We start from the raw sequence: 24,715 nt of genomic DNA on the forward strand, positions 1-24,715 counted from the left end.
AGTTCCAATAATCAGAGCAAAAGAAGATTCCATCTCATGGGCAAAAAAAAAATCAGTTGAGGTGCTTTCTAAACTTTTTATTATCTTCCTTACCTGTGGTTATATGCCATCTTTCTTTCCTAATGTCATCTGTATCTTCTCTGATTCTTGATCTTTTCTAGATTTATTTCTTGATCTTTCCAGAGAACACATTTTTTTCTTTTATTGATCAAGTCTCCTTTTTCATTTTTGTTTTTGCTTTTTCAGTTTCCTACTTTATTATTTTCTGCTGTTAGCTTTATTAGTTAACATAATTATTTCATAATTTTTTTCTAAATCTCTTTGTACATTGTTTTGCAATAAAGACATTTAGTGTATAATTTCATAGAATATTTGGCTTTTCTATATTCTCTCTATTTTATTATGTAGGATTTTTGTTTTTCTTCTGTTCCTAAAGAGTTTGTAATTTTCCCATTTGTGCTTTTTTATACAGATTCAAAGCATCTTTAAATTTCCATAGTATATCAATCAGGATAAATGTTTGTTGTTAATCTTATCCTTATTGTATTTTGATGGATGATGTGGTCTGTATGATTTCTGCCTTTTAAAATGTGTTGACCTAAGCCTGGGCAACAAAATGAGACCCCATCTCTACAAGGAATTTAGAAAATAGCTGGGTGTGGTGGCACGTGCCTGTAGTCTCACCTACACAGGAGGCTGAGGTGGGAGGATCACTTGAGCTCAGGAGGCTGAGATTGTAGTGAACTGTGACCATGCCTCTGCACTCCAATCTGGGTGACAGAGTGAGCCAGGTCTCCAATATAAAAATAAAAATAAAAGTGTTGACCTATAGTTTGTGATCTAGTTAAGTTTCGAGAATATTCTATAGCTATATGGAAAACATGGAATATTTATTCTCCATTTGGAGGTGCTAAGATATTCATAAAGGTGTTCCTGTGTGTGGTTATAATACGTGTGTGTTATTTAAGATTATTTTTAATGGTCTGAATACATCTGCCAGCTGTACCAGTTTCCCCCAACCTCCAGTTGGAGTAGTTGCAAGGTCTCACATCCATTTCACAAACCTTTGCCAACAAGGTCTATTTCTATATTTCCACAAATGTGCAATCACAGTGTGGAGGGTGGAGTGTCACAACCAAGGGAGGGAAAATAGATAATGAAAAATAAGATTTACCAGTGTAAATAGAACTGGCGTCACTACAGATGGACTTGGTAGCCCTGGCAAAGTCGTTTCTTAGGGTTTCTATTTCCTGATCTACATGCCCTGAGTAGTCATATCTACCCTGCCAGCATTGCAAGGTGTGTCGGGAGAAGCCAAGAGATAAGGAATGTGATAAAGAAATAAATAACACTAACAGTGGTTGCTGCTATTTAGACACGGGAGCAGAAGGAAATGATAACTATGTAAAATGGCTAACAGGGACTCCAAGCAGGTGCTCTGTTTCTATTGGTTCCCTTCCCTGCCCCCATCTACCTTTAGCTTCCTCTGGGGACATCCTCCCTCCTGCATGGAGATACCACCGCCCAATAACCTTTGAGCCTCCCTCTTCGTAGCCCTGGCAGTGTGGAATCCGCTGAAAGCGCGTTGAGGATGAGCAGAGACCTGCCAGCAGCCAAAATTCGCGCTTTAGCACTATCAGCCCTGGCCGAGCATGTGCAGTGTCTCCTCCTTCGGCAGTGGGGGCTGATGGGCAGATACTGCCCAAATGCTCATTCATCAGAAGAGGCTTTCGCTCCCGGTCTCCCCTGGGCCTCGAGCAGAAAGCGTCTCCGCCACGGAGATACAGAGCTGGGAGCCTTCAAGGTCCTCCGCCACTCTCAGCAAGCCCTGCTCTCGATGGAGAGGAGATCGCTGGGTGATGGATGTGGGCTTCCAGGGAAGGTGCTCGCGCTGGTTCCGAGCCCTCCGGGGAAGACATTCGAGCGCGGAGCGTAAGCGCAGGGCACGCCAGCCCGGGGGCCGCGGAAGCAGGCGCTGCGCGTCTCTGCACCACCGGGCCGCCTCCCAGCCCTCTTTCCCCAGTTTGCCCTGCTGCCGCAGTCCGGGCCCAGATTAATTATCTGCACTTGTGAGTGGGCACACACACAAGTTCTCCGGACACGATCCTTTCATCTGTTTCCCCGGCGGAGTCCACCTTTTTAAAGATTAGCCTCCCAGCTACCGCGGGCAAGGGGGCAGGATGCGAGTGAGGCGGGGAGGGGCGTTTCACACGTTCAGAGGCACCAAAATTAGCTGCCAGTGCTAAAAGGCTTTGTTTTCTTCGGTTTTTGACAAACAAATGAGGTGGGATGCTTGCTTGGCCGCCCGCTGCCCCAGCCCGAGCCCTTGGCTCACTTAGCAGCCTGATGCCGACTTTCAGACGCAGTCCTGTTCTGCTTACACCAGGGCTTCTTCGCCCCCTTGCCGAAGTCTGCAGCCCGGTGGATGCTGGGCGCGGGCTTTCCCTGGGCGCTTTAACGCGGCTTAGGCTAAAGCCCCAGAGCTCCCACCTTCTCACCTCCTGTTTATCGGCCCGCCCCTCTACCACAGCCAAAGGACGTGCCCCTTCAGTAGTGTCGGGGATCCCAGCCCCAGCGCGGGGGAGGGCGCCTCCCTATCCCCTCCTCCCCGTCGCCGCCTCGGCTCGGGGTTTTACTGCAGCAGCCGGAGGTGACAGCGACGCCTCAGCCGCCTCTGTTGCTCTCGGAGCCCCTGCTTCCCCTGCACTGGGAAAGCGCCCCCTCCCGAGAGGCTTGTCTCTGGAGAAGTGCGAACGAGCTGCAGAAAACCAAATTTTAAAATGTAGAAGTCGTTGAGCTGCATTCCTCCAAGGACCAGTCTGATCGCCCAGGACTGAGAGTGGCAGCGTTTGAGAAGTTGGGACCATAGAGCAAGGGGGGGAGGGGAGTGTTGCAGCAGGCATTCTCTTCTGGAAGGAGTCGCTGGGAGCAGTGCGGTTGGACACAAGTTTGCGTAGGAGTGTTTTCCTTTTGTCAATAATTAATCACCGGAATTAGCCGGGTAGAATTTGAGTTTTAGCAATAGTCCTGAGGGCGGGGCCGAACACCTAACTCCGGGAGGCTCCCAGGCGCCCGGCACAGTGGGAAGCTCGCAGCAGCTGGGGAGGAGCCAAAGCCTCGGCGCTCACCTAAGCCGCAGGGAGATACACCCAACTAGGAGGTAAGCATCTTCCAAAATACCTACTTGAACTGTTAAGTAGCTTCAGTAGGATAGAATTCCTGTCTCTATAGGAGAAAAAATTAATATTGAGCTTTAATGCAATTTATCAGTTTATTATTTAACTGCATTACAATTTTCAGAATTGATGGATTTTTCCATTTACCTTTCACTATGTGGGAAACTAAGATGTTTCACTCAATAGAAGCCAAACTTTAACACTGAAACTTTCCAAACTAAAAGAAGAGAAAATTACTTTGCTATTTTCACTATTTACCTTTGTGTAGTCCATTAACTACTCAGGAAAATATCATTGGGATGTGCTTGGTTTCCTTCTTAAATATTCATCTTTACCTGGTTCCATGCTCTTATACAATTCCTCTCTGCCCATAAGCTACTTAAACTACTGTACTTTAGGCAATAGTACACACAAGTCACCTGCCAAAAAGTGAAGAATTTCCAACAAGGAATACATTTTAACATTCTCTTGTAAGTATTAAGCGGTATGTATTTTCTCAAAGATACTTAAGTGATCCTTTATAAGTAACCAAACTTCTTCACCAAAAGACAGCCAGCTAGAGTTAGCTGAATAGTTACCTTTGCCGTGGGGATGGTGAAGGTGGGGAAATGTTTAGAGAAGTGTTTTAAATATGAGTTGGACTCCAGATTTGTTTCAACTAAAGTGACATTCAGCTGGTTGGCAATTCACATATGAGCCCAGTGCATAATCAGATAAGGAGTTTGAAGAATTGTTAAATGTAAGACTTAGCCCCCAAAGTCCAAATAACTGCATCAGGGGAGTTGGGAAAGTTGGTTTTCAAAAATACTTTGTGGTGCAGTACTTATTTTGAATTAGACAAAAATTAGAAAATACATGGTCATTTTTGCTAGTGAAATTTTAAAATGTATACACAAAAATGTTGAATTTTTAATAACTTGATTTCCACATCTGAATTATTCCTATGCTGTTTAAAACAGGTCATTTTGGTGACTTTTTCAATGACTGTGATGGCTTTATACACAGATAACTAGACCAAAACCAACAAGCTGTAGTATGAAATGCACTGTCACTCTCATTATTCAGATTTTTTTTACAACTGTTTAATGGCAATAAGTTAAAAATTATTGGTCAAAACATGGACATTCTAGAATTTGACTAGATTTGAAGTTGAAAGTCAATTTGAAGTTGAAAGTCAACCAGTCCTCAACTCTCATTGGTTTTCTTAATTCACTGTAAATTTGCAAATACTTTATAAAAACTACCCTTTGTAATTATACAGCAATTCTATCTCTACTATGCTAATTATAAAGAGAGTTTTACCACTATTTTACCACCAAGTATAAAAGAAACAAAATATTCATTTCATAAAAAATGATCCAAACGGGACTCACTTCCAGAATGGTGATGTGAAGAGCTTTTCAAATCCACTCCCTAAAAACAACAATAACTAGTGAAAATTATAGATAAATAACCATTTAAAGTTCCTGGAAATTGTCCTGAGAACATATAGCATGAAGAAAATATATATTCAAGACAATCTCTTATATTTCAGTAAGAACTGCAAACAATTGTGACGCTTGAACCACAATATGTTTCCCCGCCCTCTCCCGTTGAGTGTGATGATGTTCCACTATGGATGGGTGCAGCCAATAACACAGGGCCCCCTCTCAACCTAGACTCTCGTCTACAGTATACCCTGAGAGAAGGAGACTACCAGCATTACTCATCATCCCCAGCTTTGAGTTTCAGAGCTCTATTCTAGATGAGAGCAACTGAGAGGTCTGAGACTCTCTTCCTCCAACCATCCTCCACTCTTAAGGCAGAGAATGAAGAACTCAACAACAAAAACACAAATAACCCATTTTAAAAGGGACAAAAAATTTGAATAGACATTTCTCCAAAGAGCAGGTACAAACAGCCAATTTACACATGAGAAGGTGTTTACTAGCCATTAGTGGTTAGGGAAATGAAAATCAAATCAAAACCACAATACGATCCCACTTCACACCAACCAGAATGGCTATAACCAAAAAACAAACAAACAAACAAACAAATAAAAATAGATAATAGCAAGTGTTAGTAAGATGTAGGGAAAATTGAACTGTCACATATTGCTGGTATTGGTGGGGATGTAAAATGGTGCAATTGCTATGGAAGAGAGTTTGATTGTTCCTCAAAAAGTTGAAAATAGAGTTACCACATAATCAAACAATTCCACTCCTAGGCATATATTCAACAGAACTGAAAACTTATGTCCATTCAAGAACTGTACACAAATGTTCATAGCAGCATTACTCATAACACCCAAAGAAGTTGATTGAAACAACCCAAGTTGTCTACAGAATGATGAATGGATAAATAAAATGTAGTATGGAATGAAATGACAAAATATTATGCAGCAATGAAAATCATGTGGCTGATACACACTACAACATGGGTGAACATTGAAGAGATTATGTTAAGTGAAAGAAGACCACGTATTATATGATTTATTTACATAACATATCCACAATAGGCAAATCTACAGAGAAAGTAGATTAGTTGTTTCCTGAGACTGGAGTAGAAGGTAAGATTAGGGAGAAAAGGGGAGTGACTAAAGGGTACAGGGTGTCTTCTTGGAGTGATGCAAATAGTCTAAAATTGACTGTCATGATGGTTGCAATACTGTAAATATACAAACTGTTGAATTGTGTACTTTAAGTAGGTAAATTGTCAATATTTCAATAAAGTATCTCAATAAAGCTGGTTTTAAAAAATTTTCCAGAGTGTTAAAAGAACAAATGGGTTTAAAACTTAGAGTTGATGAGTCCCCATGTACCATTTGACCAATAGTTTATGTGAGGCTTTTCCCCCAATGACCACGTTAAAATATACGAAATATTTAAGAATTTCACAGGTGTCACACAACTATGTGATTCACATATGTTTACCTGCCTGCCCAAACTTTTCTCCATTTAGAATTAAGTCAGATGTCATTAGTACAGTCCTACAAAGAACTCACTTGCAATGCTCTATCTTTTTGAACTCATCCACTCGTTATATTAACCCAGGACCTGTGAGGCCACTTGTTCCTCCTACTTCTAGATATGTCTAGTCCTTTATCAGTGATTCAGGCCAGCGGTTGAGTTTGTTCAGGCCCACACTGGGTCACAGAGGAAGGTACCCGGATCTCAGCCAAAAGTGTACTTGCCTTCTACTCAGATTAGCCCAGTTCTGCCTACACTAGATTGGCCCTAAAAGCCAGAGAGTCTTGGGAAGAGGAAAAACTGGAGCAGCCACTGAAGTCTTCACAGCATACTAACATGTCATTGTCAGAAAGCATCTGCTGTGATTATGTCAACCTCAAATGCAGGAGACACTCCCAAATAATTAATATGTTCCTCTATTCATCTTTTATGTTTTGAGTTCCCACAAGCTGCCTGATCCTGTACTAAGAACCACGAAATCAAATGATAATGTTTTGTACAGAAATAGAAATAGAAAACTAGTGAGCCTCAGAGTGTCATGGGGGTGGCAAGCAGCCTCAGCCTTGCTGCCAGACAGTTATAAGTTCATTGAAACAAACCGTACCCTTAGCTTTAGGGATTCAAGTCTACTGGCTTCAGGAAACCTCAGGATTTTCCATTCTCACCAGCACAGGCTTATTCTTCCATGTGTATGTTTTTGAGGAGCATATCATGCTGATTCGTGTGGGTTTTGACTATCAAAGCTTTTGTAGAAGTCCACTGTAATATTTTGTCTAATTACAAGATTTATATAAAATAATTTTTAATGTTCAGCAACTTTATTTTTTTTTATTTATTTATTTTGAGACAGAGTTTCACTCTTTTTGCCCAGGCTGGAGTGCAATGGTGTGATCTCAGCTCACTGTAACCTCCGCCTCCCAGGTTCAAGCGATTGTCCTGCCTCAGCCTCCCCAGTAGCTGGGATTGCAGGCGTCTGCCACCATGCCCGGCTAAATTTTTTTGTGTATTTTAGTAGAGATGGGGTTTCACTATGTTGGTCAGGCTGGTCTCAAACTCCTGCCATCAGGTGATCCACACACCTTGGCCTCCTAAAGTGCTAGGATTACAGGCATGAGCCACTGTGCCCAGCTCAGCCATTTGTTTATAAAATCAATACATGTATGAAAAAACTTGATTATAGTTACTTTTAAAATATTGCTTTCATCAGAATTAATAATTCATTTATCCAACAGATAAATGAACTATGGCACACCTACCCTGTACCAGGTCACTTCTAGGCCCTGGATAAGTAATAAATGAAACAGACAAAAATTCCCAATATGTCAGACATTAATAATAGTAAGTAAATCACATAATGAAGATAAGGGCTCTGAAGAAACATAAAATGGAGAAAAGAATGAGGTACAATTTTAAATAGTGGGATCAGGCTAGGAATTAAGATGATGCAATTAGAAAAATGTAAAATCACATACAAACCTGGCCACTGTAACTCGCCCAAAAGATTACTAGCTCCCAGTTAACTTCTCTCTTCCCTTGGGAAGCTTTGGTTTCCCCTTGCCATTAGCTTCAACCACCAACATTATTTTGCTGCCTATATTTGCTGTTGTTTCATCAGAAAAAATAGCACATTAGCACAAAGGCATTCCAAGCAGGCATAAGGAAGACATAACCCAACACCTGCTCTCGAGAATTACAACCTATGTAAATCACTGCATTATAATAACAAAAATTCTTGCTCAGAGAAATCATTAGCCTGTTCTTTCAGTTTACTTTTGGCCTCTTCCTCTAGTTTCGTCCTGGATTCTTACAGTCTTCCAGAGAAGTGTGTGGTAAATAATTAAGAACTAGTTCCCCAAAGTTAATACCATTTGAAGAGTGAAAGAGTTGGGGAGAAGTGAGGTAAGAGAAATTTCCAGGCCATCATGCCCAGGTAAATGGAGAACAAGTCTTTCAGAACTATGGAAAGTGAGCAGAGCATCAAATCCCACAGACCAACTGAAAAAAAAGAGGGAAAAAGCAACCAGTCTCCGCTTTACCAGATTGTCCCAGAATTCCTACTTCAGGGCACTTGGTTTAAAAGAGACCTGGGGAGGTCTCTTTCTAGTGAAATATTATGGGTGCAGCAGCTTTCTTGGACTAGAGCTTTTAGTAATGGCTTAAAAGGGAGCAGAGACTTGAATTCGCAAGTCAAAAGGATACATTTATTTCAGACTTAGAGGAAAAGTGTTTAAGAATATTCAGAATAAAGATAAAGTTAGAAATAAGTCAAAAGACCCCCTGTCACAATGGAGTTATTATGGAGCATTAGAATTCTCATTCATTCATTCAACAAATTTTCATTGACCAGCTACTATGCGGCAGGCCCTCAGATAACAAGACAGAAGAGGACCTTATTTCAAAGACCTTTCCCTCTGAGGATATGTTATATGCCTTTTGTGACAAAATGTCTGAGAACACAGGAATAAGGACAACTTTCTGATCTGCCGACCTGACACCTCCTCCAGACTAGCTTAGAGTCTTCTTCTATGCCCCTGAGTACCTTACACTTCCCTATCATAGCATAAACCACACTGGGTGTGGGTGCTTGCTTAATTGTTCCTCCTCTTCTCTAGAAAGCAGCCCAAGGACAGTGACCGTGTCTATCTTATTGACAGTTTATATCCCTCCTACATCCTTGCTAAATACTTGACTCAGTGGCTAGCTGGCTGGAAGGATGGATAAATGATTTGCCAGGTTATGATCAGAACTCCTTATATAGAGAGGCAGCCTGAGAGAGTGGTTAAGAGTGTGTGCTCTGCATTCACCATGAGACTTTGGGCCAGTTTTAAAATTTCCCAGTGCCCCAATTTCCTCATTGGTAAAACAGGTATAGAAGTAGTGCATCTGTTATACTGTTGTTAAGTGAATTGCATAAAGAAATTCATTTAAAGTGCTTACCAAACTTCTGAAACATAAGTTGCTCAATAAATATCTACTACTGTTACCAGTATAAAATGGCAGTTTCCAGGTGACACTTTGCTATTTAAGTATTGCATCCCTACTCTTTCAGCTCCATTATAAGATCAAAGGATGTCAATTAGTAATTCCAAGCTAAAGTTATCACTTTGAGTTCAATATCTATAAAAATATTAAAAAGAGAATTTGGGAATAAATGTAAGTACCCTATTGAAAAAGAAAGTTAAAATGATTCAAAAAAAAGAAAGAGGGAAAAAAGCTCAAGATGTCATGTCCACAGCAACTTTTCTGGGGTAATAATACCACACTTACATTCCCCATAGATAGCCAAAATATTAGTTTATGTTTATGTCCTGGAACATTCTAATTGTGTCTCATAGAAATAAGCATCAATGAATGTTCACTGATGAAGAAGTAGAAAACAAAGCAAAAATAATTAAAAAATATATATATATATGGCTGTATCCTATTTGAAGTTTAGTCTTATCTAAACCTAAGGGTGTTGTATTATCGTTTTGTTTCTGTTGAAAATCTAATGCTTTTTTCTATGCGTGACCTTTAATCAAAATTAGCATAGTGCCTCCTCGTATGGAGTTATCTATTACCATCTAAATGAGATGAAAAGCTAACCTGTGACCAACATATGGAAACCCAGTAACTTTGCTGCTTTCTTCTACTTCTATCTGAGAGAATATGCTTGGGCTCTTCCCCTACCAAAGGGATCCTCATAGGAAATTTCAAATCTCACTCAAAAACATTTTTATTTTAATTACTTAGATAGGGACCTTTGATGACTGTGGGATCTCTGAATTCGGAGCCATCACACATGAAGGAAAGCATGTCAATATCCAGGTGCTGCCTGGCGCACATGCCCAGGCCCACTGAAAATAGAAGCTGTCCAGGCTGATCCACTGAAAATAGATCAACTATCCAGGCAGAACTTTCTTTTAGTCTCAAAATATTTCTGGCATTATTACTAGTCTATGACTGCTGTATATCTGTTTAGATAGAGAAATTTAAAAAAAAAAAGTAGTTTAAGTTTAATAGATTTAAACCTGCCACAGGATCTACACAAACATATACACATATTTTTTTACTGCCTTGGCTGATAATCAGCAACCTAATGAAAAACTGGAAAAACTGAAATATTTAACACTAGGATAGTAATAGCACTGAATTAGAGATTTTATGGATTTTTTTTTTTCATATACCATGTATACATCCTGTGTCATTTTCCCATAGAATGCAAAGGGGTAGAAGTTTTTGTAAAGTACCGAAAACAATGCTAAGCTTATAGTAGTGACCAATAAATGTTTGTGGTACGAATGGAATAAATCTTGAGGTACCTTGAAATTTAGCCTAATGCAATCATTAGAAAGATGATTAGAAAACTGTGTAAAGATATTTGAAAATCCCTTTGAGCAAAATTAATTGAAAAAATCAGAATACAGAATTAAATACATATTTTGATTACAACCAAGTGTAAAAGAAAAACATGCATAGAAAAAAAATCCAAAGTGTTAACAATATACAAAGTTTTTTTAAAATGGTAAAATTATGGGTGTCTACATTTTTCATATTTTATAATTTTTATTGTGATATTTCAGGGGATATTTTATGTCTATAAGAGCAGGTATGGTTTTAACAGTGGTTAAAACTATAAATAAACAAAGAAATTATTCTTTGTGATTAAAAACCAAAATCTATTAGCATAGCAACAATATTTCTCTTAAAGTTGTCAACGAAGTCTTCTGACTTAGCTACGTTCTTTATCTGATCTACCTTCACTAACATTGAATTTAATGTACCAAAGTCAGTATTTGTCACTCAACAAGTCAAGAAAATCTGATTAACTGTACTATTTCTAGAGACAGTTTTAAAATATATTATACTATTGATGGAGAAGCATTATTTGTCACATAACATAGAACCTTATCTCTCTAGTGAGGTTAAGAGTTAAAGAAATGTTTTCCTAAAAAGTTTACCTTTGGTCTTCTCTAAAATCTTTTAAGCTAAACATAATGGAACCAACATAATGGAAATGAAATTTAGAAATAAATAACCTTCTGATGTAATATTTAGCAACTGTAAACTCTTAAGAACATAATTGACACCTTATTTTAAAATGATAAAATAAATTAATTTGGTTACTTTTAAATTTAAAAATGATATACAAACATATTAGTTGATATAAATATATATATTTGAAAATAATGCAAAGAAATAATACAAAAATATATTTATAAATATACATTTATACATATTATTATTGCTATCATATTGTATAATGCTGCAACAGAAAAATTCAACAACTTCTTATAAATGTTGTCTAATTGTCTCTACCTTTGTAATCAAACATAATATCACTACTACTCACTAAATTAGATACTGTAGAAAGTGCTTACTCAAGTTTCATGGGCTTTATGAATAATATATGTTAAATAGGCCCAGTTTCTCTAACAATCCTTTAAATAAGTTATTTCACAGTCTGGTCATGCAGCTTTTTAATCTAATTATTTGTCATCATAAACAAGGCAACTGTTTAAGCAATAACAAGCTGTACCTTGATCATTCCCACTCTCACAGTTATCAGTTTTGATTAGCTATAGATTCTAATTTGTTTCTTGTTTATAGAATCAAAAAAATGAATTCTCATATTTGGCAGGGAAAAAGTCGAGAATAGTTAATGCTGTGGAGTACAAATTTGATTTTTAGAAGGAAAAGCAAAAAGTAGTTAAGAAACAAAGTGAACAACTTAAAAAATTTGATGTGAACTCTTTACCAAAGGACTGTCACGGGGAGGTGGAGTCGCAGTACATTTGTCCCTTAGTTCAATGCATTTGAAGTGGAAGATTCTTACTTAATATTTAGCAATATGCTTGAGAGAACAGGATCTCATGTGTTTGATCTTTTTCTAAGAATAGTAAACTGCTTCTCCTTTATCAACTCAACCATTGAAGAGTAATTTTAAGTAAAATTGATTTAGGTTCACTTTACTGATAGAAAAATTAGACATAGAAACATACATAACTGAGCCCAATAGTTCAGTTACTAACCCTTCTTACCCCTGGAGGCTGCAGATATCATGTCTACTCTGCGATGGAGAGCTTGGGCCTTTAAAATTTTAATAGGTTGTTTTATTGCCTAAAACTTTGAACAAAGAAAAAATAAATCAATCAGGTTGGCCTAGTTCTGGTTTTGATGGGCAGGAAAATCAGGTTATAATTTAGAACAACAGCAAAGAAAAGCTGTTCCACAAGTTGCCTCTGTTTAGTAGGAAACAAGCATCAATGCAAACACAAAACAGATGACTCAGTACGTCTGCGATCTGCCAGTTTCCTTCAGGGTGAATTCTTTCTACCAGACTCATGGGAATTATCATTTCACCCACTTATATCATATGTCCCTGAAGGATTCAGTAGAATCACCTAAAAGGAATCTGTTAGATAAGAGGAAATAAAATGCATGTAGAAAATAGAAGGAACAAATAATAATTGTGACAAAAGTTACTATCTTTGAGCCCTTGCTAAGACAAGTCATTACTAAGGATCTTTCACCAATGTTGTGTTGTTTAATCTCCACAATAATGCAGAAATAATTGATAATATCCATGTTACTGATGACATAACTAATGTTCAAAGAGGTTAAACAATATCCAAATACCATTCAATAGCAAACTCCAGTTTGCCAATTTCAAAATCCACACTTTTTTTTTAATATGACAAAAACATTTTTAAAAAAGTAAATAATTCTCTAGTGGAGTATTTAATTCTACTGTAGAAATACTATCTCAGAATCAGTGACATTTTAGTAATATCTTCTTCAAACCTGCCTCGTGACTCATAGCAACCCTTAGAAGGTGTTGTCTAGCCTCCGCTTGAACAATTTTCCTAATGGAGCTCTCACTGCCTCACCACATAACCCATTCCCCTTTAGACAGCTCTTATTGTTTAAAGTTATTCCTAAGATTCACCCCTGAAAACAATACAATAGTTCCAAATCTTCTCCTCCACGACAGTCTATAACACCCTTTAATCCCTTTTAGAACTCTTAAGACCTCCATGACACATTCCTCCCCCAAAATCTTCTCTCAGCATTTCCCAGAGGAAACTTTCCAGGACTTCTCCATCTAGCTTTGTATGGATATGCTTAGCTTGCTGGAGTGACCATTTTAACAGCTAGAGGAAGAGTGCTAATCAAGTCCAGAAGCCATATCCCCTTTTTCTCATCTGTGACACTGTATTTCTATAGATATGAAAGAATATTGGACCGCTTATTTATTTATTTGGCAGTCATGTCACAATACTATTGGTTTAAAATGAATTTGAAGCCAGTAAAAAATACTTAGTATTTTTACCTGAACTCCTTATAAGCAAAATTTTCTCCAATCTTATCCTTACCAATTATCTTTTTGTATGGAAGAACAGGACCTTTTTAGTCCCCCATTTTACTCTCAGAATCTGCAATCTGCTAAGTCTGTTATCCCTCACCCCATAACATGGGAACATCTGGAAATTTGATCATACATACATTCTATAACTTAATTCATATGGACAAAAAAGCTACAAATGGTCAGGGCAAAGTGCCAAAACCTGGGGCTAACTACTGAAGACACACTAACCATCTTTATGATGCTTCACAAATTACAAGACATTTTCACAGATATTTTCTCATTTAATTCTCACAACTAATCTATGCATAAGACAATATCATTGTTCTATATGTGAGGAAAAACACTGAGAAAGACTGTATAACATGCCTGATGTGACACATCAAATAAATGATACAATAAGATATAAGCCTTAGTGCTTCCGACTATATCTAATGTGATTTTAAAGACAGATTTTTTATAGATAGTGATTAATCTAATCTCTTCCCCGTGCCCCTCATGGATATTAAGATAGACTAATAAAGTTAAGAAATATTTTCTACAAACAAAATCTCACCCAGAAACTGAATTAGAGAGCAGACCAAAAGCAGTCTGCTCCAACAGAAGTGAAGTGGGGTGTTCTTAGCCCCTCCCTTTGCCCCTCCTTGGGCCTCCCCTCAGCCCTGGTACCTGTGGCACTTTATAATCCTCAGAGTACAATTGGGGAATCACTAGCCAATGGCACGTCTTCAAACTGTGACCTTTTCTAAAAATAATTTTTCAAACAAGGATGGCTTGTTGGGCCTTGTTTTTTTTTTTTTTTTTTTTTATTTTATTTTTATTATACTTTAAGTTCTGGGGTACATGTGCACAACGTGCAGGTTTGTTACATATATATACTTGTGCCATGTTGGGGCGTGACACCCATTAACTCATCATTTACATTAGGTATATCTCCTAATACTATCCCTTCCCCCTGCCCCCTCCCCACAACAGGCCCAGGTGTGTGATGTTCCCCTTCCTGTGTTCAAGTGATCTTACTGTTCAATTCCCACCTATGAGTGAGAACATGCGGTGTTTGGTTTTCTGTCCTTGCCACAGTTTGCTGAGAATGATGGTTTCCAGCTTCATCCATGCCCCTAAAAAGGACATGAACTCATCCTTTTTTATGGCTGCATAGTATTCCATGGTGTATATGTGCCACATTTTCTTAATCTAGTCTATCATTGATGGACATTTGGGTTGGTTCCAAGTCTTTGCTATTGTGAATAGTGCCACAATAAACATACATGTGCATGTGTCTTTATAGCAGCATGATTTATAATCCTTTGGGTATATACCCAGTAATGGGATGGCTGAGTCAAATGGTATTTCTAGTTCTAGATCCTTGAGGAATCGCCACACTGTCTTCCACAATAGTTGAACTAGTTTACAATCCCACCAACAGTGTAAAAGTGTTTCTATTTCTCCACATCCTCTCCAGCACCTGTTGTTTCCTGACTTTTTAATGATCACCATTCTAACTGGTGTGAGATGATATCTCATTTTGGTTTTGATTTGCATTTCTCTGATGGCAAGTGATGATGAGCATTTTTTTCATGTGTCTGTTGGCTGCATAAATGTTGTTGTTTAAGAAGTGTCTGTTCATATCTTTTGCCCACTTTTTGATGGGGTTGTTTGTTCTTTTCTTGTAAATTCCTTTGAGTTCTTTGTAGATTCTGGATATTAGTCATTTGTCAGATGAGTAGATTGCAAAATTTTTCTCCCATTCTGTAGGTTGCCTGTTCACTCTGATGGTAGTTTCTTTTGCTGTGCAGAAGCTCTTTAGTTTAATGAGATCCCATTTGTCGATTTTGGCTTTTGTTGCCATTGCTTTTGGTGTTTTAGACATGAAGTCCTTGCCCATGCCTATGTCCTGAATGGTATTGCCTAGGTTTTCTTCTAGGGTTTTTATGGTTTTAGGTCTAACATTTAAGTCCTTTATCCATCTTGAATTAATTTTAATATAAGGTGTAAGGAAAGGACCCAGTTTCAACTTTTTAACTATGGCTAGCCAGTTTTCCCAGGACCTTTTATTAAATAGGGAATCCTTTCCCCATTTCCTGTTTTTGTCAGATTTGTCAAAGATCAGATGGTTGTAGATGTGTTGTATTATTTCTGGGGCCTCTGTTCTCTTCCACTGGTCTATAGCTCTGTTTTTGTACCAGTATCATGCTGTTTTGGTTACTGCAGCCTTGTAGTATAGTTTGAAGTCAGGTAGCATGATGCCTCCAGCTTTGTTCTTTTGGCTTAGGATTGTCTTGGCAATGTGGGCTCTTTTTTGGTTCCATATGAACTTTAAAGCAGTTTTTTCTCAATTCTGTGAAGAAGGTCATTGGTAGCTTGATGGGTATGGCATTGAATCTATAAGTTACCTTGGGCAGTATGGCCATTTTTTTCATGATATTGATTCTTCCTATCTATAAGGATGGAATGTTCTTCCATTTGTTTGTGTCCTCTTTTATTTCGTTGAGCAGTGGTTTGTAGTTCTCCTTGAAGAGGTCCTTCACATCCCTTGGAAGTTGGATTCCTGGGTATTTTTTCTCTTTGAAGCAATTGTGAATGGGAGTTCACTCATGATTTGGCTCTCTTTTTGTCTGTTATTGGTGTATAAGAATGCTTGTGATTTTTGCACATTGATTTTGTATCCTGAGATTTTGCTGAAATTGCTTATCAGCTTAAGGAGATTTTGGGCTGAGACAATGGGGTTTTCTAAATATACAGTCATGTCATCTGCAAACAGGGGCCATTTGACTTCTTCTTTTCCTAACTGAATACCCTTTATTTCTTTCTCTTGCCTGATTGCCCTAGCCAGAACCTCCAACACTATGTTGAATAGGAGCGGTGAGAGAGGGCATCCCTGTCTTGTGCCAGTTTTCAAGGGGAATGCTTCCAGTTTTTGCCCATTCCGCATGATATTGGCTGTGGGTTTGTCATAAATAGCTCTTATTGTTTTGAGATACGTTCCATCAATATCGAATTTATCGAGAGTTTTTAGCATGAAGGGCTGTTGAATTTTGTCAAAGGCCTTGTCTGCATCTATTGAGATAATCATGTGATTTTTGTCTTTGGTTCTGTTTATAGGCTGGATTACGTTTATTGATTTGCATATGTTGAACCAGCCTTGCATCCCAGGGATGAAGCCCACTTGATCATGGTGGATAAGTGTTTTGATGTGCTGCTGGATTCGGTTTGCGGTATTTTATTGAGGATTTTTGCATCGATGTTCATCAGGGATATTGGTCTACAATTCTCTTTTTTTTATTGTGTCTCTGCCAGGCTTAGGTATCAGGATGATACTGGCCTCATAAAATGAGTTAGGGAGGGTTCCCTCTTTTTCTATTGATTGGAATAGTTTCAGAAGGAATGGTACCAGCTCCTCCTTGTACCTCTGGTAGAATTCGGCTGTGAATCTGTCTGGTTCTGGACTTTTTTTGGTTGGTAGGCTATTAATTATTGCCTCAATTTCAGAACCTGTTATTGGTCTATTCAGGGATTCAACTTCTTCCAGGTTTAGTCTTGGGAGCGTGTATGTGTCCAAGAATTTATCCATTTCTTCCAGATTTTCTAGTTTATTTGCGTAGAGGTGTTTATAGTATTCTCTGATGGTAGTTTGTATTTCTGTGGGATTGGTGGTGATATCCTCTTTATCATTTTTTATTGCATCTATTTGATTTTCTCTCTTTTCTTCTTTATTAGTCTTGCTAGCAGTATATCAATTTTGTTGATCTTTTCCAAAAACAAACTCCTGGATTCATTGACTTTTTGAAGGGTTTTTTGTGTCTCTATCTCCTTCAGTTCTGCTCTGATCTTAGTTATTTCTTGCCTTCTGCTAGCTTTTGAATGTGTTTGCTCTTGCTTCTCTAGTTCTTTTAATTGTGATGTTAGGGTGTCAATTTTAGATCTTTCCAGCTTTCTCTTGTGGGCATTTAGTGTTATAAATTTCCCTCTACACACTGCTTTAAATGTGTCCCAGAGATTCTGGTATGTTGTGTCTTTGTTCTCATTGGTTTCAAAGAACATCTTTGTTTCTGCCTTCATTTTGTTATGTACCCAGTAGTCATTCAGGAGCAGGTTGTTCAGTTTCCATGTAGTTCGTGGTTTTGAGTTAGTTTCTTAATCCTGAGTTCCAGTTTGATTGCACTGTGGTCTGAGACACAGTTTGTTATAATTTCTGTTATTTTACATTTGCTGAGGAGTGCTTTATTTCCAATTATGTGGTCAATTTTGGAATAAGTGTGGTGTGGTGCTGAGTAGAATGTATATTCTGTTGATTTGGGGTGGAGAGTTCTGTAGATGTCTATTAGGTCTGCTTGGTACAGAACTGACTTCAATTCCTGGATATCTTTTTTAACTTTCTGTCTCGTTGATCTGTCTAATGTTGACAGTGGGGTGTGAAACTCTCCCATTATTATTGTGTGGGAGTCTAAGTTTCTTTGTAGATCTCTAAGGACTTGCTTTATGAATCTGGGTGCTCCTGTATTCGGTGCATATATATTTAGGATAGTTAGCTCTTCTTGTTGAATTAATCCCTTTACCATTATGCCTTCTTTGTCTCTTTTGATCTTTGTTGGTTTAAAGTTTCTTTTATCTGAGACTAGAATGGCAACCCCTGCCTTTTTTTGTTTTCCATTTGCTTGGTAGATCGTCCTCCATCCCTTTATTTGAAGCCTTTGTTTGTCTCTGCACATGAGATGATTCTCTTGAATACAGCACACTGATGGGTCTTGACTCTTTATCCAATTTGCCAGTCTGTGTCTTTTAATTGGAGCATTTAGCCCATTTACATTTAAGGTTAATATTGTTACGTGTGAATTTGATCCTGTTATTTTGCTTGTTAGTTGATGCCATTTCTTCCTAGCATCAGTGGTCTTTACAATTTGGCATGTTTTTGAGTGGCTGGTATTGGTTGTTCCTTTCCATGTTTAGTGCTTCCTTCAGGAGCTCTTGTAGGGCAGGCCTGGTGGTGACAAAATCTCTCAGCATATGTTTGCCTGTAAAGGATTTCATTTCTCCTTCACTTATGAAGCTTAGTTTGGCTGGATATGAAATTCTGGGTTGAAAATTCTTTGCTTTAAGAATGTTGAATATTGGCTCCCACTCACTTCTGGCTTGTAGAGTTTCTGCCAAGAGATCCGCTGTTAGTCTGACAGTCTTCCCATTGTGGGTAACCCGACCTTTCTCTCTGGCTGCCCTTAACATTTTTTCCTTCATTTCAACTTTGGTGAATCTGACAATTATACGTCTTGTACTTGCTCTTCTCTAGGAGTATCTTTGTGACGTTCTCTGGATTTCCTAAATTTGAATGTTGGCCTGCCTTGCTAGGTTGGGGAAGTTTGTTTTTATAACACATTCTAGACTTGTGAGAGTTTATCCATCTAAGTGGTTTAATGACCTTTTACATGGGACAGAATGGTTTTAAAATTTGAAGACATCTTTTGGTTTATTTAATTCAAATCTTTATTTTGCAGATGAGGAAACAGCAACCCAGAGAGGAGAAGTAACCCACACTGGATCATTTCGTGAAGGAGCAAGGCTGAAGACCCAGACCTGGACTTTCTTAGGCAAGTAAATTCTGATTATATCATGGAGGCTTCCTTTGAGAAGTCTGCCCCTTTTCACTGTGAGATGGTGTCATTAACACAATGAAGCTTCTAGTTCTCTCCTAAGCAGCCAGCAATCATTTATTATACACTGGATACTATATTGGCATTTGAGATGATACAAGGGAATAAAATGGGGCAATTAGCTTTAGTGATTTGGTGGTCTCAGCTTACGGATATTCCAAGTTCCTTGAAACGTGTGCTGAAAAATGTTTATACAAAATTTGCATACATTGCAAAGGGTCCATAGGACCCTCCCCGCAAGTCCTTGACCTCCAGGTTAAGAACTCCTGCCTAGAAAAGGCCAATCCCAGCACCAGTGCCAGTGTTAGAATTGCGTAGCACCAGCTACTGTCTTATTTATGGGTCTAGTGATTAAAGGCTGCTTGTGTTTCAATGAAGGGGCTGCTTGTGTTTCGACATCCTTCATCTTTTATTTAAATGGAGCAGCATCTTATCCTTGAAGACCTTTGGTACAAGAGAGGAATATATGTTCTAATAAGCATTTAATTAACCAGATCAGACAAATTCAGAGAAAAATATGGTAAAATGAAAACATTATTTTCAAAAAATATTAACAATTAAAATGAAGATACCTAATGTTTATAATAGAACATTAATTTTCTTTCTGGTTCTTTTATTTTTAATAAAGAAAGAAAAGGAAATAGAATTACAAAAAAACACCTAGATACTACTAGCTGCCTGTCCACTTTTATTCAATTATAATGAGTGACCTGTAGTAAAAGTAACCTATCAGCCAAGGGTAGGGGACGTGGACAAAAAGAAATAGATTTATCTTATGAATGATTGTTTCCTAATCCCTTTTGCTACAGTGTTTTCGGAGATTTGTAACTCTGAAATGGTTGGCAATAGTTTCTTCATTTAAAAATATTTGTGAAAGCTCAATATTACCTTAACATTATTGATAACAAGCCTCGATTTTACTAATTCAAAAATACTTGTAGGACGCCTGGCATTTGTAAAACACTGTAAGGTATTCAAGAAAGAACAGGTGCCATTGAGGTTGCTGAAGCCTGTTTGTCTCCTTTATGACAGCCACACCAAAATTGAATAAACATTCTGAAGAATAACCTCTCTAAAACTGGCTTTGAATTTAGTAACCAATAAAAGTCACATGCCCTGCCTTAAAAATGATCCCATTCTCTTTCATTCTTTGCCTGGTAGTCATAATCTAGCAACAGCATATTAGCATAGTGTGGTAATAATCATAATAGCTAGCATTCACTTAGCTCTTCCTATGTGTTATTCTAAATATTTTATACTTTTTAATCATCCCAGCATTTGCGTGAATTAAGTTATCTTATTCCTATTCTCCAGTTAGAGAAACTGAGGGTCAGAGTGATTGAGTAACTTGGCCAGGGTCACAAAATTAGTAAGAATAGAGTTGGGATTCAAACCCAGACAGGACCAGAGCCCAAGCTTGTAACCACTTCACTATAACACCTGTCAGCAGGATTCCCAGCCAGCTCTCCACATGGCCTCATGAACCTGAGTTTCTTCATCTTCAAAACAGGGATAATTTAAGTTAGGCATCTAGCCATTGCCTACCACACTGGTACTGAAAACTGCTGTTTCTGCCAGGGGTCGGGGGGCAGTGGTGCAAGCCTATATTCCTACCTATTTGGGAAGCTGAAGTCAGGAGGATCACTTGACTCCAGGAGTTTCAGATCAGCCTGGACAACATAGGAAAACTCAATCCCAAAAAAAAAAAAAAAAAAAAAAAGTTTCTGTTCCCTGCAAACAGTTCACATTATAAGATTCTACCATTTCTAAGGAAGATATCTGTATTTGCTTCCTAGGGCTCTTGTAAAAAATCACCACAGATTTAGCAGCTTAAAACAACAGAAGTTTGCTCTCTGATTGTCCCAAAGGCTAGAAGTCTGCAATCAAAGTGTTGGCAGGGCTGTGCTCCCTCCAAGGGCTCTAGGGAGAATTCTTCCTCACCTTTTCCAGCTCTGGTGGCTTTGGGCGTTTTTTTTTTTTTGGCTTGTGGCTACATAACTCTGATCTAGCCTCTGTCTTCTCAGGGCCTTCTCTGTGTCTCTCTTTTAAAAACACTTGTCCTTAGATTTAAGGCTAATCTGGGTAATACAGGATGCTCTTTTTTCAAGATCCTTAACTTAATTGAGCTACAAAGACTTCTTCCAAAAAGGTCATATTCACTGCTTCCAAGACATGGACATAGCTTTGGGGCAGCTAATATCTGACTTACTACAATATCCCAATATAAGTATTTTTATGTTTTGGAAGATTCCCTCTGGCATTCGTCCTGACAACAAGCCAGCTTTATTCAGAGGGAGTAAATCATTTTATCTCACCACTCCTCTGCTTTGCACTGGAAGCATGTAGGTAGCCATATGGCTGGGAGCAGGTGAAGGAGGATGAAGCCAACAGTAATATCTCCACACTGTTCTCAGGAGAATCAGGAATCCGCTTGGCTAAATTGTCAGTGAGAGTTTTTTCTTTTAGTATATCATTGCAGTAACTCACTTCTAGGTATAAGATTATAAAATCTAAGTAATTTAGGTGCCTAAAGCAACATGTTTTGACTGAATACTCATGAATTTGACTATAAACTCCTACTTTCCCTTCTCACTTCCCCTCCGTCTCTGTCCCTGAAACCATCTGACCTGGAATACATCAGTATAACTAACCAAGCAGGGAAATGTCCCTTGATTCAGGGATTGGCAGAGAGAGCACCTTATCAATGCTATGCCTGTCTCTATGGCCTGATCCGCCTAGTTCTCCACTCTTTTCTTTTCCTTTTTTTTTTTTTTTCTTCTTTTTGAGACAGAGTCTTACCCTGTTGTCCAGGCTGAAGTGCAGTGGCATGACAACAGTTCACTGCAGCCTCAACATCCTGGGCTCAAGAGATCCTCCCACCTCAGCCCCTCAAAGTGTGGGGATTACCACGCCCAGCATCCACTCTTTTCTGTAAAAGCACTAATAACTGAGATACAGAAGCAGGTCAACTGAGGACAATGAAAGGGCAGCAAGCTAGATTACTACTGTCACAAAATCACATCTATGAAAGTTCAATGTTGTCAGTCACCAAAATAGGAAAAACACTGACCTCATTGCCACAGCTTTCCAGACAATGTAATAAGAAATAAAGAATAAGTAGAAGTGGGAAAGACAAATAAATACATTTTATAAAAAGTTGTATAAACATGTCTATTCAATGTTACCCAAAACAGTGCAAAGGAAACGGACAATTAATGCTAGAAAACACTATTGGAAAGGTCTCGGCTAAGCAGCTCCTTATACAACCAGATTTGCTTTAGCAGAACTCTGAGAACGTGTCCTGACAGATCAATACTGTAGTAACGCACCTTTTTCACCCTCAAATTATTCACTGGATAAAGGTCTTCAGTTGCTGAAGATTCATAAAATGTAATAACAGTAGGTAGGGAAGAGAAAAAGGCTTAATTGTTCATGGTCAGGCTTCTAGCTCTTAAGAAAAACAAAGGCCTTAGAAAAAAAAATCAAGCCTTTCCTAAGGCAGTTAAGCATATCATAGAATTCACAATTCCCACAAGTACTGTAGAAGATTAAGCTATTAGAATTTCACCAATGCCAAGAGCATACCTAAATATATCAGCTCTCTTTTCAAGAAGGTTCTTGGGGGTTTGGCTCTTCCGAGTTTTCCCCTTCTATTTTGACAACCAAGAAGGGAACCCCAATTGGGACCTCACAATTATTATTTGAAGGCCTTTGCGGTTGCTTATTCACCTTTGCTAGGCTGGTAATGCCCCATTCCAACTTGAGACTCTCATTGACTTTTAGTAACTTTTTAAAAATATTGTTCAGACTGTTTTAAAGTTTATTTTAAAATTTCAGTCCTTCATAATTTTTAGGGTTACTCATTGATTTCTTAAAATGTTTAATTGTGGTAAACTATTTGACATCCTAGCCATTTTTAAGAGTACAGTTAAGTGGCGTTAAGTATATTTACATTGTTCCTCAACCAATCTCTAGAACTGTCTCATCTTGCAAAACTGAAACTCTACACCCATTAAACAACAACTCTGTATTTCTGCATCTCCCCAGCCCCTGATAACCATCATTTTTCTGTTTCTATGGTTTGACTACTCTAGAAAACTCATGTAAGTGAAATCATACAGTTTTTGTGACTGGCTTATTTCTCTTCAACAAGAAAGGCTCATCCATGTTGCAGCATGTGCCAGAATTTCCTTCTATTCTAAAGCTGAATAATATTCCATTGTATGTATACACCACATCTTATGTTTCCATCCATTTGTCCATGGACATTTGGATTGCTTCCACCTTTTGACTATTGTGAATAATGCTTCTATGAATGTGGATACACTTTTAATGACTTAGAAAACAACTTTTAGTGGCTTTAATGCCATTGTTAATGTTGCAGTTTGTTCACTTTTTGCTTCTAAAAACAAGCTGGCAGCCCTTGGCAACAATATATTCAAAAGGAAAAAGCCATTCGGAAGCTATATATTTTCCCTTTTCCTTCTTTAGATAACAACAAAGTTTCTTTTCTTCTTGAATAACATAGTTATAAAGAAGCTCATCCTAAGAAATAACATTGTAACTAAACCTTGACCTAGAAGCCATACTCTCCCTTCCAGTATTGCCAGAAATAAACAGGGATCCTTGTCCTGTTTCTATGTTAGGAAGTGAAAGGACATCAGGAGCAAGACAAGATAGACCATTCCCTTGTTACAAATTTCTCTTCCTACTCCTAGTATCTACTCAGCATCAATGTATGTGGCACTCTTTTTATTTTCTAAATATGTATCTTCTTTTTGATAGCCACACAATATTGAGATTAATCTAATCTGAATTTAGTATTTTCTATATTATCATGAGAATTTTTGTTACAGTCAAATTCCGAATTTTCTTTCCCAGCCAGAAGTTTCTCATTCATAAATTCCTCTGTAATCTATTAGAAGATGACCAATAAAAGGACTGCCTTGAAATTGCAGTTACTCAACACATGTCATGTTGCACAATGACTTCAATTGATAGTTGGACTAGAAATACATGTTTTTGTTGTTGTTGTTGTTGTTTTGCTTTTGTTAGTGTTAATACAAATGGAAGGCAATAAAATTGGTGCAGGCCAGGCCTGGTGGCTGACACCTGTAATCCCATCACTATGGGAAGTCAAGGTGGAAAGATTGCTTGAAGCCAGGAGTCCGAGACCAGCTTGGGCAACAAAGTACAAACTGGCCGCTACAAAACTGTTTTTTAAGGATTAGCCAGGCGTGATGGCATGCGCCAATAGTCCCAGCTACTTGGGAGGCTGAGGCAGGAGGATATCTTGAGCCCCGGAGTTCAAGGTTGCAATGACTGTGATCATGCCACTGCACTCCAGCCTAAGTGACAGAGCGAGACCTTGTCTCAATAAATAAATACATAAATAAAATAAGGTGAGTTCAGGTAGCCACAAAACACTCTGTTCTTGTATATAACACAAAACACTGTATCAACAAAAACTTGACTAAACTGTTAGAGAGACTTTTTCCTTCTAGTAAATGATTTCAGTAAACTTCCAAGTATAAGATTATAAAATTTAATTAGAGTAACTTTGCTGCCTAAACCAATAATGTGCTTTGACTTACAATTGTT

General features: G+C 38.2%; 1 protein-coding gene across 2 annotated transcripts in view; it reads left to right on the top strand.

Moving 5' to 3' along the window:
• Positions 1 to 773: 773 nt before the first annotated feature.
• Positions 774 to 24,715, top strand: part of SPTSSB (serine palmitoyltransferase small subunit B) — a 35,261-nt gene continuing 11,319 nt past the window's right edge. For both annotated transcript variants that reach the window (XM_017955736.2, XM_017955737.2), the window contains exons 1-2: positions 774 to 3,160; positions 18,959 to 19,051. The gene's annotated coding sequence lies outside the window, so the exon portion shown is untranslated. The remainder of the gene's footprint in view (positions 3,161 to 18,958; positions 19,052 to 24,715) is intronic.

The sequence above is a fragment of the Papio anubis genome, chromosome 2, assembly GCF_008728515.1.
Source record: "Papio anubis isolate 15944 chromosome 2, Panubis1.0, whole genome shotgun sequence".
Classification (NCBI taxonomy): domain Eukaryota; kingdom Metazoa; phylum Chordata; class Mammalia; order Primates; family Cercopithecidae; genus Papio; species Papio anubis.